General features: G+C 36.2%; 1 protein-coding gene across 1 annotated transcript in view; it reads left to right on the forward strand.

Annotated features, from left to right (window-relative positions):
- The window catches only part of GLIS3 (GLIS family zinc finger 3), a gene marked incomplete at both ends in the record, with an annotated part of 438,059 nt that overhangs the window by 337,904 nt on the left and 83,667 nt on the right, over nucleotides 1–16,488 (forward strand). The window lies entirely within an intron of this gene.

The raw sequence follows: 16,488 nt of genomic DNA on the forward strand, positions 1-16,488 counted from the left end.
ACTTAAAGCTTAGGGGAAAAAATTCCTTAGTAGACCTGTGTATGAAAATCTGCAAAAAAAATTGAACCTAAAATTACTTTGACATCAATGGGTTTATAAGCATCTTTCAAAGTTCATAGAAATCACAGTTGGAAGCTCAGTTGGAAGAAATGTTAAAGACCAACCATCCAACCCACCTAACTTGCTCTCCTAATCTCATAGTATAGCCGGTAAGTGGTTTACTTCAACACCTCAAAGGAGGAGGAGCTTACTACCTTTTAAGACATTTCCTGTTAACTGAGTTTGTAAATTTTGGGACCAACAAGTATCTTCTGACCATCATAGAAAACATGTTGACCTGACCTTTGACTTTTGAGCATTTCATTTGTGTTGAGATGGGTACCTGATTCGTTTCATTTCGCAATCCTTCATGACAAAATTAAGAGAAGTTTAAAATTCAACTACTTCAAGTGATTGAATCCCATGGTGTGGTTGAAGCACATGGCCAAGTTTTTCAGGTCACCATGGGTTCTAGCTAGCTAGAATCTCACATTCTTTTGTGGTTTATAGTGATTTAATACTTTTATGTTGGGAAATGCTCTGTAGTCTTTTTTGTTACTTGAGCTTTTTCTTCCTTGAGAGGTGTTAGCACAATGCCAGTTGAGGGCTCATATATGGAAAGAATTTGACCTCTTCCCTAGAGTTAAAAAAAAATACCCAGTTAGAAGGATTTGATAGATATTCCTAATTGCATACAAACTTACCCTTCTAAGTCAGTTATTAAAAGAATTTTCCTCTAGTAATATAGCTAAATCTCTTTAATTGGAATCCCAGTTAATTGATAACAGATCATTATCAACAAATGATAATAGATGGTCATTTCACATGGATTGACCATGTTCTTGTATTTTAAAACAACAGAGGAACTTCTAAGTGAGTTAATAATGTAAATTATAAGGAGAATGCTTTATGTTTTTAGCAGAGTACTGTTGCATACTCTAAACTGTGTTCAGCAGGGCTGCAGTCTAATGGTTTTTGTTACTATCTGTGTATATCTTATAAACTTGAAGTAATTTGAATTTATTTAAAAAACTCTTGATGAAAGTTTTTTGCTACCTAAATGTGATCATTTGCCGCTTCCAAGTTGCCCCAAATGTGTGACGTTTTACTGTTATAAGAAATCTATTGTAAGATTGGAGCACACTATTGTAAAGAATAATAACAATTTTTGTGAACATGATGGAATATAAGTTCCATATCTGATAAATAAGCAACAATGTGATATTTAGTTTGGATGGTGACCTGGGGAGTAGGTAGTAGGTTTGAAAACATAACAAGATATTTCAGGAATTGTTAATGGTTTCTAATATCAAGCCTAGTGTGTCTTAGCCTCTATATAAAGAAAACGTAGTTTTGAGTATGTGATACTTGAAATACTAATTTTAAAAAGAAAATCATATCCTGAAAAATATAAATTTTTAGACAATTTTCATATAACTTTCAACGGGCAGTCTAGATAATAAGAATATACTTTTGAGGAGCAGTGTTATAGTTTAATGTCAAATATTTCAATGTTCTCTTAATTTTGCCTTACATGAAATGAAGTATTATCTCTCAAATAAAAGCTTTTGACACTCTGTTTCCTGCAAATGGTTGAACTGGATTTGACTGATGTTCATTGACAAGGTTATGGTGTGTTTATATTCCAAATTTTAACCTCTTTAATCTGAAGATTTTAAAAGTACTTTATGAATCTATGAAGAATCTATTTTTTGAATTAAAATAGTAAAATTTGCTCCATACAGTAAAAAAAGGAAATGTTACTCCCAAGAGCAGCCATGCTAATAAACCTAAACTCAGTAAGTCTACATTTTTAGACCTTGTGCTGGTATACTGGTGTGTAATATTTACATGGTACAATGTTGTTACTAGACCTTGGAGAGATTCTAATTGCTAACTCACATCGGGGCTTGGTATTTGAAATATTTCCTGGCAGCAATAATAAAAAAAAAAAGAGTAAGAAACAATAAACCTTTTAAGGCAGAATTAAGATTATTTACGACTTTAATTAAAAATTGAAAACTGGCATCATTTCAAAAAAGCCTTTACAAAATGTGAATTCATCAAAAATAACCATAAAAATTCCAAGGTGATAAAGGCACAGTGGAGTAATGGTCCCAGCCCTAGGGAATTGTTTTGTTGAAAAGAATAAAACCCTTTTCTGTCACACCCTGTTAGTCATAGACTCATTTAATATACCCTGCCTGCCTGCTTGTCTCTAATCCTCTTTTTAACCTCCCCCTAGACACTAAATGACATTATTTTGGTCTTAATGTTGCCAGCTTTCTAAGACCCTACTCTGAAATCAGGTCAGTGACAAGGCACCCTCAACTGTAAGACACATATATATCACGAAGGCTGGGATCTCATAAGTGATGCCCTGCCCATAGATATGTGACCCTTTCCCACACCTGTTGGATTGTACTGAAAACCAAGAAGAGCCTGAAATCTCAGCTAAATATTATTCAATCTGTGAAAAGAAAGAAGTGAGTAGGGGAGGCTCTTTTGCAAAGGAACTGGGATAATTTGGCTCATTGTATGCAGAGAGAAACTTTTCTCTTTGCCTGATGTGTGCACACCTACACACACATCAGCTGATGTACAGACTTTCTTCCATCAATGTAGTTTGCAAACCTGAGTCCATTAAATACACAGATAAATGAATAGTGAAATATTCAAGTCACCAGCTGTGGTCTCACCAGTGGGAACGGAATCAATTCTGTCTGATAATGAGTGGTGAAATAAAAGAAAACTAAAGCAATAAGGCACTTGAACTTTTCTTCAAAGCTGTGAGCCTTAAAAATTTTCACTTTCACTTTGGAAGTGCCATAAGCAGGGGTTTTCCTTCAACGCAGGCCTGGTATCAAAATTGGCTTTTTAAAAGTGAATGCTTAAAAAATAAAAAGAGTACAGGTTAAAATTGAAAGGTGACACAACTTTCTTCTAATTCACACTTCCACAAAGATTCCAAACTTCAGCTGTGATTTCTTAAATGTTTGCTAAACATTCACCTTTGACCTACTGTGGCTTATGATTTTCACTTTTGCAACCTCAGTATAGTTTGTTTTAAACCAAACACAGCATTTGAAATGTGTGTGAGTGCAGTATGCATTTATAATTCCTACTTAAAAGAACAGTTCTCTATAGCTTTCTGGCTAAAATAAAGCAGCTTATTGGATGCAACTCTCTTGGTGTAGACTGGCAATTCTTTGGAATCTGTTCAGAGCCCATGTACCCAAGGTGATAAAATTTTCGTTAAATTGTACATGAGCTCATCTTTCTTTATACAGTTGTTGCAATCTTGAATAGCTAATGTGAAATAAATGTACTTTCTCCTAAGTGGAAGTGTGTATTGAAAGACCTAGTGGGTCTCACTTTTCTATCAGTTGTTTTCTGTCATTTACACGGTAGACGGTATCCACAAGTGGGATACACATAGGAGGTCTTCCCTGATTTTGATAATCACCCTCATTCCCTCCCAGCTTTCCCTATACCTTCCTTCCCATAAAAATTCCAGAGTGATAAAGGTACTCCTTTCCTTTTTCTCTGTTCAAGAATAAATTTAAAATCACTATTGCGCTTAATAGAATATCGACCATAGTCACATATCATGGGCTTACTATCTCAGGAAGAACTAGCTCCCCCTTTCCCTGTCCCTTGCCTCTCACATATAAGAAATCATGTTGGAATTCAAGTGAGAGTAATACTGTTGTAGGAATGATGTTAAAACAGTACTAATAGTTTTTTCCTTTTAAGTGAGTCCCTAACTTCTGTACTGACAAATTACTTACATCATACCTCAAAACAATTGTGAGAGACCTATTATTTTGCCTAAATAAACCAGTGCTTCAGTTGAGGGTAACTTATTTCAAGAATAATACTTGGTATGCTTTTATAAAAGAAATAACTTTGGTTAAAATAGTTACACTACCTTCTTTGTTTTTACCCCTCCCCTTTGGTGGTGAGTATACTATGATGGAAGTACTTGATAGAAGTATCTAAATATTATACCTCAATTAATAATAAATAAACTAATAAAAAATAAAAATAGAATCATATCTCAAAACAGAAAGACAAAACAAAAACCAAAATAGTTATGCTAATTATGATTAAATTGAAATGATAAAAACAAGTCAAATTTAACCCTATGCCAACAGTAGTGATTTGGTATTGAAACCAATTGCTGGCAATGTTCTATTTTAAGTAGACCCAGTGATTCCAGCTATGCTTTTAAGGGCATTCTAATGCTACATAGTGATAGGAGCTATTAAAAAATTAATTGAAAGTTCACATTTTGGGTGGGATGGTAGAAAAGTAAGAGCAGTTGTCCGTGAGAAGAAACAGTGAGAAAAAGCTCTGTTCCTTTCAGGAAAAAATCAGAAAAGCTATCTTTGTAACTACAGATAAACAAATACTAGCATCTCTGTACTTCGTAATCCAGTACTGTTTTTAGCTTGTATTACCGAGTATCTCATCAAACCACTCTTCTAAATTATTTGAAAAATATAATCTCAAATATTTCATTTATTCCATTCAACAAATATTTATGTAAGCATTGACTGTATACTCTGCAGTGACTTAGGCCACAGATTCAAATGTGTATTAGACAGACATATGCTCTATCCTCTAATTTCTTGATGAAGTCTAACATAGTCAGGAACATATTCAAATGACCACTTTAAAATCAGAAAAATGTATTAGTTGCAAAAGTTTAAAAGTACTGCTTAAGTCAAAATGCTGTACCTTCCTTTTAGAGCTTCCTTAAAAAGAACCTGGGACTACAATAATCATAGCAGTAGATGTCAGCATCATCTTAGCTTTGTTATATTTGTATTTTTCAGGAGCCTGTCCTCAATCCATGTGTCATTAGAGGGATGCTAGATAGCAAACACATGGCTTAAGTCTTCCCCCTAAGAAAATTACTCAGATGGCCAGCATTTATAGTTTGCTGATCACATAGCACATAGTGAGGCCCTGTCAGTTCTCAAACAAATAAGACCTGAACTGCCCTTCTGAAGATCACTTGCAACATGAGACACATGCTTTCAATTCAGTAGGTGGCACATTGAATGCTTCTAGAAAATGGTTGTGGGAGTTCTTTACAAATGACAGAGGTTGATAAGAAATAAAGTTTTATGTTTTATTGTTTGAAAGCAATCTCTGTGTTTTTATATTGTTCTTGATTCCAAGACATTGTAATATATAGCAAAGATGCTTTATTCCTGTTTCTCCTGAAAATTCGTAATTGAGATTAAAAAAAATAATAAAGGTGCTTGGCACAACCCTGGCCAACTATGTAAGGAGTGAGGATCATATGGCAGTTGCTTTAATGACCAATGCAGGCTGTACAGTGCCTTGCCCAGCACCTTATGGAAAATAGTTCCTAGATAATTACCTTTTTGATTGATTGATTGGTTGACAGACAGAAGTCTTCTAAGCATCTCATTCCCTAACTCTTATTAGATTTATGGATTTTTAAAAATTATTTTATGGAGGTAACGTTTTATAACACTGTATGTGTTTTAAGGGATTTTGTAGATTCTTAATGAAAATGATTTTGGAATAAAAGCATTTAACTTAGACTCTCTGCTGCCTAAATATAGTGTTCAAAAATATCACGACATAATCAACATTATATGTCTTGGGTTTTCCCTCTTGTTTCCACTTCTCAAGTACTCCTGTCCCTGGTGCAATTATTGCTCTCTCTGCTAGTTGTTACTTGTCTTCCCTTTTCAGCTTCGGTTGAGCTTTGTTTTTGATAACCATGGGTAATATTTTCCCATTGATTTACATATTGGCTCACTGAGCTGTGAAGATTTATTTTCAGGGTGACTTCAAATAAGGGTTCAGATAAGCCTGATGTAAAAACTTTTCATGGTCGATATTTTGCATGTGACTGTCGTAAAGTAGTGTTTGGATTAAACATCTCGATGTATGGGCTTTTTTTAAATAGTGCCTTGAGTTGCTTTGTGACTTAAGTTACATTCCCCTAGTTTTTTCATTTCCTCATCTTTACAACTAGTTTGAAAGGTAAATACCCAGCTTCATAGGTGAAAGAGTGGTTATTTGGGTATAAAGCATTGTTGTATTACATACCTCCAATCCAGGCCCAGCTATTGTAACTGACAACAGTACTGTGTCCTTGGAAATATTTTCCTTCCTGAGAACTGAATATTCTCATAGGTGGAGTCATTTTTTGGTGATTATTATAGATAGTCTTTCTGGGGCATAGTGATTCTTGGTGATAGTGCAAAAATGATCCAAACAAAGGAAAGGAAGCTGAGACCCAAAGCAGAAGGAATTATAATCAAATTTGAACCTGTGATATTTGGTTCTGTTATGGGGTTTATTAGTTTGTGTTCCATGTACTATAAGGGAAATACAAAGGATAAATGAATTTTAGGAAGATTATGAAATTCCAGAAATTATATGCAAAATGTCTTTTGCTAGTGAGACTTCATAGATTTCATTGACTCTCTGAAATTAAAACCCTCATGACAAAATAAAAGTAAATTAAAAAAAAAAACACAAAAGGACACAAGAAAACTCTGGAAAGTGTTGCATAATATACCTTTCATCTTAATTATGATAATGTTTTCATGGGTATTTGCATATATTCAAATCCATCATTGTAAACATTGAATATATGTGGTTCCTTGTAAGCAATTAGGCCTCAATAAAGCTTTTTAAAAAAAGACCCCCTAAACCAAAAGAAATGCAGGACTCCTAGACACTATTTCATATGGTTTTAGTTATAACACCTGGTAAGACTTTGCCAAGCTAAGAAGAATCTATACATCCATGCCCTGGAGTACTGACTTACTTAACCTATATACTGTGTAATATTTTGCTGAATTCTTACCTGTACAAAAATGGTAAGATATGCTCCTTTCCTTGAGGCAGTCAGAATATTCAAGCTGAATTTTGCCAACAGGGGAGCTGACTGTATAAGTGCTGAATTGAAATGTGGAGTGGAGATAGGTTAGAAGCAGTTGCATCAATTAAGATGGTATACACTTTTACAGGATTTAATGGAAGCCTGATGAAGAGTGTAGTAGGGATGAAAATGAGTGGACAGAAGTAGTGACATTGAATGCCAGGGGTGAGGGGAAGGACAAGTCAGGATGGCATCAGATTTCTTAGCTTCTGGATTGGGTGAACAGTATACACGTTGAATGTTTTCTTCCTCAAAGAAACTTCAGTTCTGCTTTTAAGGCCTTTCAACTGTTTAGATCAAGGATCATCTCCTTTATTTAAAAGTCACTGATTGTAGATGTAATCACATCTTAAAGTTACCTTTACAGCAATCAATATTTTAATGTATAACTGGGACTAGCAGCTAATGAAGTAAACACATTTGTTTGTGGCACCCACAAACTAAAATCCATTTTGTTATAATTTAACTGAGGTGACTTTATTTGAGGGTGGTACTAGCCACATGAGATGGTTCATGGTGAACCTCAAAATGTAATTTATATTAGTGCAATTTGATTATTCACTAGAAAACAGTAGGAAATTAATTATTGGGTATACCTGGGTCAACTCACTTTCATTATACCATTGACTGTTCAAAGCAAGTATGTTCCTGCCAATTAACTTGAGAGTAAAAGAGTATTATGCTTTAAGCAAGTAAGTGAAAAAATTAAAAAAATATATTTTGAATAATATATCAGAATTTACAGAATCTTTCAAGTTAATCATGTTAACTTTTAAATAAATCATTTTTGTCATGTGGTTATATCATATAATATTTGTTTATATCATATTAAATGAAATGATAACATATAAACACTTAGATGGTTTTCCCTGCTTAGAATTATATCAGATGGTCTACTAAAGGTTTCTAAAAGATAAATGGTTCTTGAAATTTTAATAAGTTGGTTTTCTCTACACTCCACTCCTCCATTAATTTATTTTTCTCCCAAAGGGATTTTAGATGTTAAAAAATAATTAATAGAAACTGAGATCATAATTGTTAATTGATCCACTTTGTTTTTCCTCACACAGGAAACATTTATAGTCATGTTTATATGTTTACAATCTCAAACAGACAAGCTGACCACATTAGTTCTTGTTTTCATTCAAAGAATCCATATCTCTGGGTTAGAAATCCATACTCTTTATTGCTCCTTCCACAGATATCCTTTGTGAAGGGAGGTGTGTGGGTATGAACTTCATGGCTGAAGAGCTTTACTCTTAAACCCATTTCAGACTTTGGTTGTTTCCTGCTTTTGTCCTAAGTTGATAGAAGACTTCTTACTATATCCTTATTGTTACAATTATTTGCTTCTTCATTTCCTCTTCTCTGAATTATCTGCTCATTTCTTTGGCATATGGACTTGAGTCATAGATCTGGACGCAAATTCCTACATCCCCAGCTTTAATGAAATAGTCTTAGCTGAGTTACTTGCTGTGTGTGAACTTCAAGCTTTCATTTGTGAATCTGGATATCGAGAGAAATGCCATACATTTGTCATGGCTATTAGTGAGGAAACACACTACATACTGTAGTCCTGCATTAGTCAGAGCTCTATTCGTGAAGAAGGGCACTGTGATCACAAGGATACAAGGATTGTATCATTATTAGGTGTTACAATCCAGGGGAAAATGGCTTACCATCCTTCATTTTTGATGGGCACACTTTCTTTAATTAGTGGTGTGAAAAGGTGGAAGTTAGATTATAGTAAGATTTTTCTAAGGAGAGATGAGAGCTTTTATGTTCTTGCCCAGCTGACTTAGTTGTATTCCTGCTTAAGAAGTTACGAGAACTTGACAAATAGGACTTTAAGCCCTATGTAAGGCTCCTCTTGAGTTGTTCATCAGGAGGAATCCAGTCTTTGTAATTTGGATGATTTAATTGTGATTGTGGTGATAGTGATAATAAAGAATGGTTCTTGTTTTGCCTACATTAATGCTTTAACACTTTAGAGCCGTTTGTATACACAATCTTATATTTTTGGTCTTCATAGAGTCAGGATAATTTTTTTTTTTTTTTGGTATACCATTTCTACTTTCTAGTTGTTTCCGAGAAACAACTAGAAAAAAGTTTAGAAGGAGAAAGGGAACCTAGAATTATGCCAAATGGCAGTACGCTCTTTTCCTACAAGCCAGAAGATCTACAGAACATGTGCCAGAGACAGTACTACTGCCTAATGCAATGCTGGCCTTTCTTCCTTTCTTGATCTACTGTTTTTTTTTTTTTTAAGATTTATTTATTTTATTTATACAAGCACTGGGTACAGTCAGAAGCGCGGGAGGGTGAGCAAATTCACCAGAGCCAGAGCAAGGAGCAGAGCAGGCAGAAGGACCGAAGTATATTGCTGAGGGGAGCAGTGGGCGGCAGGAGAGGTCTGCGTGCCATGTGGGACCCTCCTCCATTGGCCGGGGAGCAGCCGGGAATTGAACCGGCGCCGCAGAGGCTGCGGGCAGCTTTGCAACCCAGCGCTCAACTGCTGCGCCACCGGGGAGGCCCCGATATACTGTTTATGATACTGGCATTCCACAAAACATTCTGGCAAGAGATTATTCTCCCAATTGGCATTCCAGAGTTCTCTATAAACTCTAGTTAAGTGTCATACAGCATCTTAAAATACTCACTTTTCCTGATGTTTGTTGAGAAGGGGCTAACTTGAGCAACTGGTTAGTGGGTTACAGTTAGGGCCATTCTTTTAATTAGAATAGAATGCTACTTTTCCCTAGTGGCTTTTTAAGATGGGTACCTTGCACTACATGGGGCCAGTGTATGGACAGTTGTAGTCTATCAGTATTATTAGTGTCCTTAAATATAACCTCATTCTTCCTGCAGTCCTGTATGGGGGATCACATTTAGAAAGTTTCAGAAGATTTTTATAAAGCTTCTTCATGAAATCTTATGCTTTCAGACCTGTAAGACAGTCTCTTTATGTTATTTAACAAGGCTAATATGTCCAAATATTCTTTATATTATTGAAGTAAAAACCTGCTTTTCCAGAACATCTGAACATGGACTCCAGGTCTGTCTTGGAAGGCTGCTTCTTCTCTTCCATAATGACCTTGCTAATTGACTGATATATGTAGGAATTTTACATTAATATTTCTAGTTTCTTACAATTTTTCTTATTACCCAGTTTCCAAATATTTTAATATATGGATCCTGTGCCTCTATGTGTTCTCTATTTCATTCATGCAATAGAATACAGAGACCAGCAATATTGATTTTTGACTGCTGAGGCAAGCATTGAGATTGAAAGGGTTGACAAGGCAACCAATACTAAAGGGCCTTAGATGTCCTAAAATGTTCAAACATAGACTGTAATCAGATCTATGATTTAGAAAGATAATTATCATGGTATTGTGAGGGAGCACATTAAAGATTTAGGGTGAAAGGAGACAAGGTTACTAGATAGATTGGCATATTTCCATTAATCCTTTAGTACAATGACTCATCCAATTATGACTATATCCTGCTGGGCTATCATTATTCCAGATTCCAGTCTTGTCCAAAATGCTATCATGAGAGACTTTGTTAAAAACTTGTCGAATTCTAGGCTCATTATCTGTTCAGCTTTCACCTAATGGTATCTAAACAGGAAACAAGTCCTAGGACTTCCTTCCTTCCTGCTAACTTGCTTATATTTACTCCATAATATGTAGTAAAACTCAGTGTCACAACTGAACTGCTCACCAACCTGTGATTCTTTGTAGAACCTTTCCAAGCATGAAGTTATCAGTTGCATTTATAGGCTCTATCTTTTTTGCCTGGTTGGAACTAAAGATACAGACTTCTCTTTCCCTATTTTCTTTCTTTTTTTAAAGATTCATTTATTTATGCATACAAGAACTCGTGTAGGCCAGAGGTGTGGGGGGTAATAGGATTCACCAGAGACAGAGTGGGGAATGGAACAGGCGGACTGACTGAAATACACTGCTGAAGGGAGCAGCGGGCGAGACTGGAGAGGTCTGCTGCACCATGTGGGTAGCTCCCTGGCTGGCTGGGGATCGAACTCATGCTGCAGAGGCTGTGGATAGCTTCACTGTGCTGTGCTTAACCCCTTGCGCTGCCAGGGAGGTCCTCTTTCCCTACTTTCTGGAAGTTACCCCTTTGGACTTTCTCAAAACATGCTTTTATAAACACTCAAATATTTTTCATACAGAGTTTGTGTTGATTTAGAACCTTGAATTCTCTAGGTAGGCTCTCTTGCTCTTGTTTTTCCTATGCTAGGCTTTATTGTCCTCTCCCACCATGACCCCCCAGCAAGAATTTCTCTAACATTTCTCATTCATTTTTCTCATTTATAGGGAATATGGAATCTAGGTACTAGCAGAATTGTGACATACTTTTATCATAACCTAACATCAGTGCATCTTTTAAAATTTATTTTTTCATTGTATATTAACATATTTAACATTATGAAACCCCTTTAATTTGCTTATATTTACTCCATAGTGTATAGTAAAGTTCACTGCCATAACGTGTTTTGCCCTTGAAGTATTTGAGAGGACATCACTCAGGGTCTGAAAAAAAGATAAATTAACAGGGAAAACAGGTAAAGAAGTTACAGAACAAGAAGCTCTATTTCACAATAGTGCTTTGGGCTAGTGTAGTACATAGGCCCTGGCTATAACAATTTGGATAATATTTACCCACTGCGGACTTTGAGTAGAAAATGTAGTTTGAGATGACAGTGCAAAGAACATCCTTCGCATTTCCTCATTTGTACATAAGCAAATACAGAGAATCATATTTCCTCTCTGTGTGTTCAAAACAGCAACCAGGGATGAGTCACTCCCCTGCTTAAAAAAAAATCTTGTTCTTTCACATAGAAAATCATCAAGAACAAGTTCCACCATTTTCAGTTCATAGAGACTTAGATATTATGGTATTCTAAATCATGGCATTAATGAACAGAGAAACCTAATGCTTCACTGTGATTTCCCTACCTACTCAATTATGAGCCCCCTACCCACTGTGAATATTTACCTTGAAATTGATCAGATTCTGACACAGAAAAATGCTCACAAACTCAGTACTACTTACATTTCTTCAGCCATCGATAGCAAAAAGGGATGGATTGGCATTGCAAGCATCCAGTAATAATTTAATGGGTGTAATTACCCATTTTTATTCTCTTCCCTTATAAAATAAAAAAAAGTTAAAGAAAATGTGAACAACAATAGCAACCACCAAATACCTGTGAAGTACAGTTTCCCTCCTCAATCTTCACAGCAGTTCTATGAGGCTAGTATTAAAGTTTTATTGCAATCCCTAAAATTTTACATATGAAAGATCTAAGTTTCAGAGAAGCTAAATAACTTCAAAACATGCTCAAGTAATAAGACTATACTCCAGATGAGTTGTTTTTTTTTTTTTTTAACTCCACATCCAAGTTCCCCTTCAACTCTACAATTCTTACTTTGGGCTTTCTAATTTTCTGATACGGGAAATTTGTAATTTGTCAACAATTTCTTGATACCAGGATTATTCTCAGAAACTCTATGGTGGCCTTCTGTCAGAAGAGGATAGCAGGATCCTTGACTGAGGCTCTGTTTCTAGGGGGCCCTATACTTTGGGTGCTACCTTCAAAATTCTCTAAATCATCCTATGGGTGGCTAGGCTAATAATATCATCCAGGAGTGGAGCTAACGCTGGCCTACCATAGGATGACCTTTAATATTTGGGACCATGCTGAAATAAAAGTGTTTTTTACAAAAGAAGAAACCAAGGAGCATGAATGTTTGAAAAACATGATTCTATACCTTGTGGGTCTGTATATAATTCTAACCATTTCCATAAACATTTGCCTCATATTCTGCAGTCCTATCTATGCGTGACATCACTTATCTCATGATTTTATTTGAGAGTTGCTTACCTCTACTTAAAATTACCCTTACCATTAGCCTGGTACAATGTTTAAGATTACCACCATTACAATCATTATTTTCCAGTTATGGAATTGCCTCCAGAGATACCTATATAGTTATGTTATATCACAAAGGCAACACAGTAGTTGTTTCACTCCCATTAACATATCGATATGACTTTAATTACAAGTTTTCAAGTACTGTCTATGTCTGTCCTTTGTGGACATGCAAGGAAGGTGGTTTCAACAGGCATATATGGGAATGGAAGTAATGAGAAATGATGAGTGTACTTTGACCAAGGCAAAGACGTTTCAGCTGGGTCTTGGGGGATAAAGGAATTGCTTAAAACCACTGGAAACAGAGAAAAACTAAGCATTGGAGAACATGAGGAGAAAATATGGGTGGGTTGAGCTTTTAGAAGTCACTTGACAATTCCTCCTGGAGACCGACCTGCTATTGGACTTGAAGAATAAAACTTAGATAGAGAGCAGATTGGGGGTTGCCAGAGGCACTGGCTCGGGGGAACAGAGTAAAAAAAGCACAAACTTCCAGTGATAAAATAAATAAATAATGGGAGTGTAAAAACAGAAGAAGTACCTTAAAATAGAATTTTACTATTCCATCTCCTTAGTTTTCCTTGGCTTTTTGGAGGAATGTAAGCAGTAAGTATATTCTAACATGAATGTCATGGAAGTGTTTATAAAGGAAAAACTCAAATGCAGTTATGTTTGCTCACTTGTCAATGTCACCCTTTCTTTCGACACCAACTCAGCATCAGCTGTGTGCAGTGTGCAGCAGACAGACATCTTCAGCTCTGACAGCACTTGTTCATGGCTATCATGTCTTTGGACACACTGCTGTGCAGATGCTGCCACCAGGAATGCCAGCAGCTTGGCTACAAAGCAGTGATATTTACATTGATATGGTTAAGTTAACTTGTGGTTGTGAAAGTCTCAGTTTTTCATTTCCTGGCTGGTATTTGCAATGTGGAATTGCAACACTGCATTTGCGTGCATTTTTGCCTTTAAAATGTTCTGTGGTATTGCAACATTTGAGAAATTCCCAAGGACCCTTAATCTTCCTACAAACACTAGGTTGTAAACTAAGGACGAGCTCTATATCTCAAAGTAATCTCCTCTTGCCAGTGCTGCCAAATTCTGATTTTGCATTGTACATCTTTAAAGTGTCCCTCTACTGTCTTTGAGTCTAAGCTTCACTCTGGAGTGTAACAATAAAAGGATGAAGATAAGAGACTACAAAATTCTAGCTTCTTCTTTCAAGAATACTTGAACTTAAAGCTACTTTCCTATTGTTTTCCATGAAATCTCATTTAAAATATTTTATTAATGCAAAGAGATGTGCATTCAGGGCCAAGGACCAGTGAATGGTAGCCATGGCAACCAGGAAGCCATTTGGGAGGAGGAAAAAAATGCAGTAAAGAGTAAGTGTTTTAATCCTTAACTTTAATTCTTTAACTTCCTGTTCTCGAAATGAAATATAAATCAGGCACCATGGAAGGCTGCAATTTTTCTCTGAAAGGAAAGCTGGCAAAAGACGATTAGTAATGGACAGATGTGTTTAAGGAATTTAATCACACATTTTGTTGTAAAACTTTTGAGACTGTGAGTGACCAGTTCCTTTGAGTGGAGTCAATGAGAACCAACTAAACATACTTTGAAACTGATTAGAGAGCTGGCACAGAGGGATATCCCTGTTTGCTGTTATTGTTACATCATTTCAGTCCATGGTAATAACATGAGAAACCAAGGAATTTGCTTGGTTCCCCCAGCAGGGAGGTAGAAGACTGACTGGGGGCGGGAGTAGGGAGCGGGGAGGGAGTGTCTCGCTGATGGAATAGAGATATTCTTTTGATTTTCAAAATACTAGAGAAAAATTTAGTTGCCTCTATCTCACATACTACCTTCCCTTGAGATGTTTGATTACTAAGGGAGTTTTACAAAGATGTGTACTTTCCATTGTCATTGTCAGCAGACTCTTAGGTTTCTGCTAAAAAGCATAGGCTTTAGTTTCTATGTATAGTAAAACAGAATTCCCAGGATAGATTATTATTATTCCTTAGTGTCTCTACTTTTTGTTTCTAAAAATTTTCTTCAGTGTGCAGTACTGGTGATTTGTTAACCTCTGATTTTAAAAATATATATAGTTGATTTTCATTCTTTAATATCACACCAAAAATATGCCCCCCACACTGACTTGAAATGTTAATTGATTGATTCTATAGCACATGTATTTTCCCTAGTTCCATGTTGGAGGATTATTAGGGATGAAAGAGAGACATGTCTTTCTATGGCACTTTCCCATCCCTCAGCAGTACATATTTATGTATTTCTTTGATAAATTTATTTCTAGCGGGCTAAAAGTTACCAGCACACAGAGCTCTTTGCAGAGATATGAAGTAACTACAACTTGTACTGGCTTCCTGTAGTGTCAGAATGTTAAATTACTTCCAATAATAGCATCATACCAAGGGGTTGCTAATAATGATGACAGACAAGCAGCACGAAGCCCAGAGAATTTGAGAGTGAAGTTATACTGAGTTTGGATTCCCTACAGACGATGAGGAAAAATGCATACATGTTAAGACCTGTAGATGGCAGGACATCATGTTCTTCAGCTTAGCAGACAATGTGCATCATGGATGACACCTGTTTCTGCTTCCTCATCTTGACCTTATCCTGTTTCTCCCCTTCTTTTAGAACCAGCAGACTACTGTCACCTAGCACAGAGCTTCTGATATGTAGTTCTTGTACCATGAGTGGCTGTTTTCAGCCTTTATCATCTTTCCATACTCCTTGGATTTTGGGCTTTCTAGTCTGGATTTCTGGAGTGGGTTAATTTTTTTTTTTTTTTTGAGAAGATAGTTGGACTTGTTACAGGGAGTGCATGATAAGAAAAAAGAAAGTGATGTCAGTGCCTGAAGGAAGAAGAGTAGATTCTAAATATGAAATTGACTTTGGCAGAGGCTGCAGAGACAATAGGAAGGTTCTAAAGGAGTCTGGTTACTGTCCAGTTCACTGTAAAGATCTTTGAACAAAGTCTTACCAAAGAGAAGAATTTCACTTCACTAAAACATCAAAAGGCCATGTAATTATGGAACCACTGTAAGTCTTTGGAAAAGAGAGGAGAAATTACCTTCAGTAAAATGTATCTCTATAATAACCAAAATAATACTGTATACAATGCTTATATCAGTGATAATACTTCGGAGGACCAAGGCTCTGAAGTATTAAAGTCTCTATGTGGCACAATGACCAGGGAGAGCAGGGCCACACCTGGTGATTTACTACCAGGAGTCAAAAGAAGGAGGTTCTCATCATGGTTTTGTATATTGTCAAGAAGCTGGGCCTCCCCTGGTGGCACAGCAGTTGAGTGCTGGGCTGCGAGGCTGCCTGCAGCCTCTGCAGCGCCGGTTCGTTCCCCTGCCGCTGGCGAGGGTCCCACAAAAACAAAACAAAACAAAAAAAAAAAAAACAACCTGACTTTTTTTGTCTAAATATGCAATTTTGGGCCCGCTTGAAATTTCTGTATTCTGCTTATCAAATATATGCTAGACATTGAATCTTTAGAAGCAAGGTAGAAGATTGGATT

Source organism: Talpa europaea (assembly GCF_964194135.1).
Source record: "Talpa europaea genome assembly, chromosome: 7".
Lineage (NCBI taxonomy): Eukaryota > Metazoa > Chordata > Mammalia > Eulipotyphla > Talpidae > Talpa > Talpa europaea.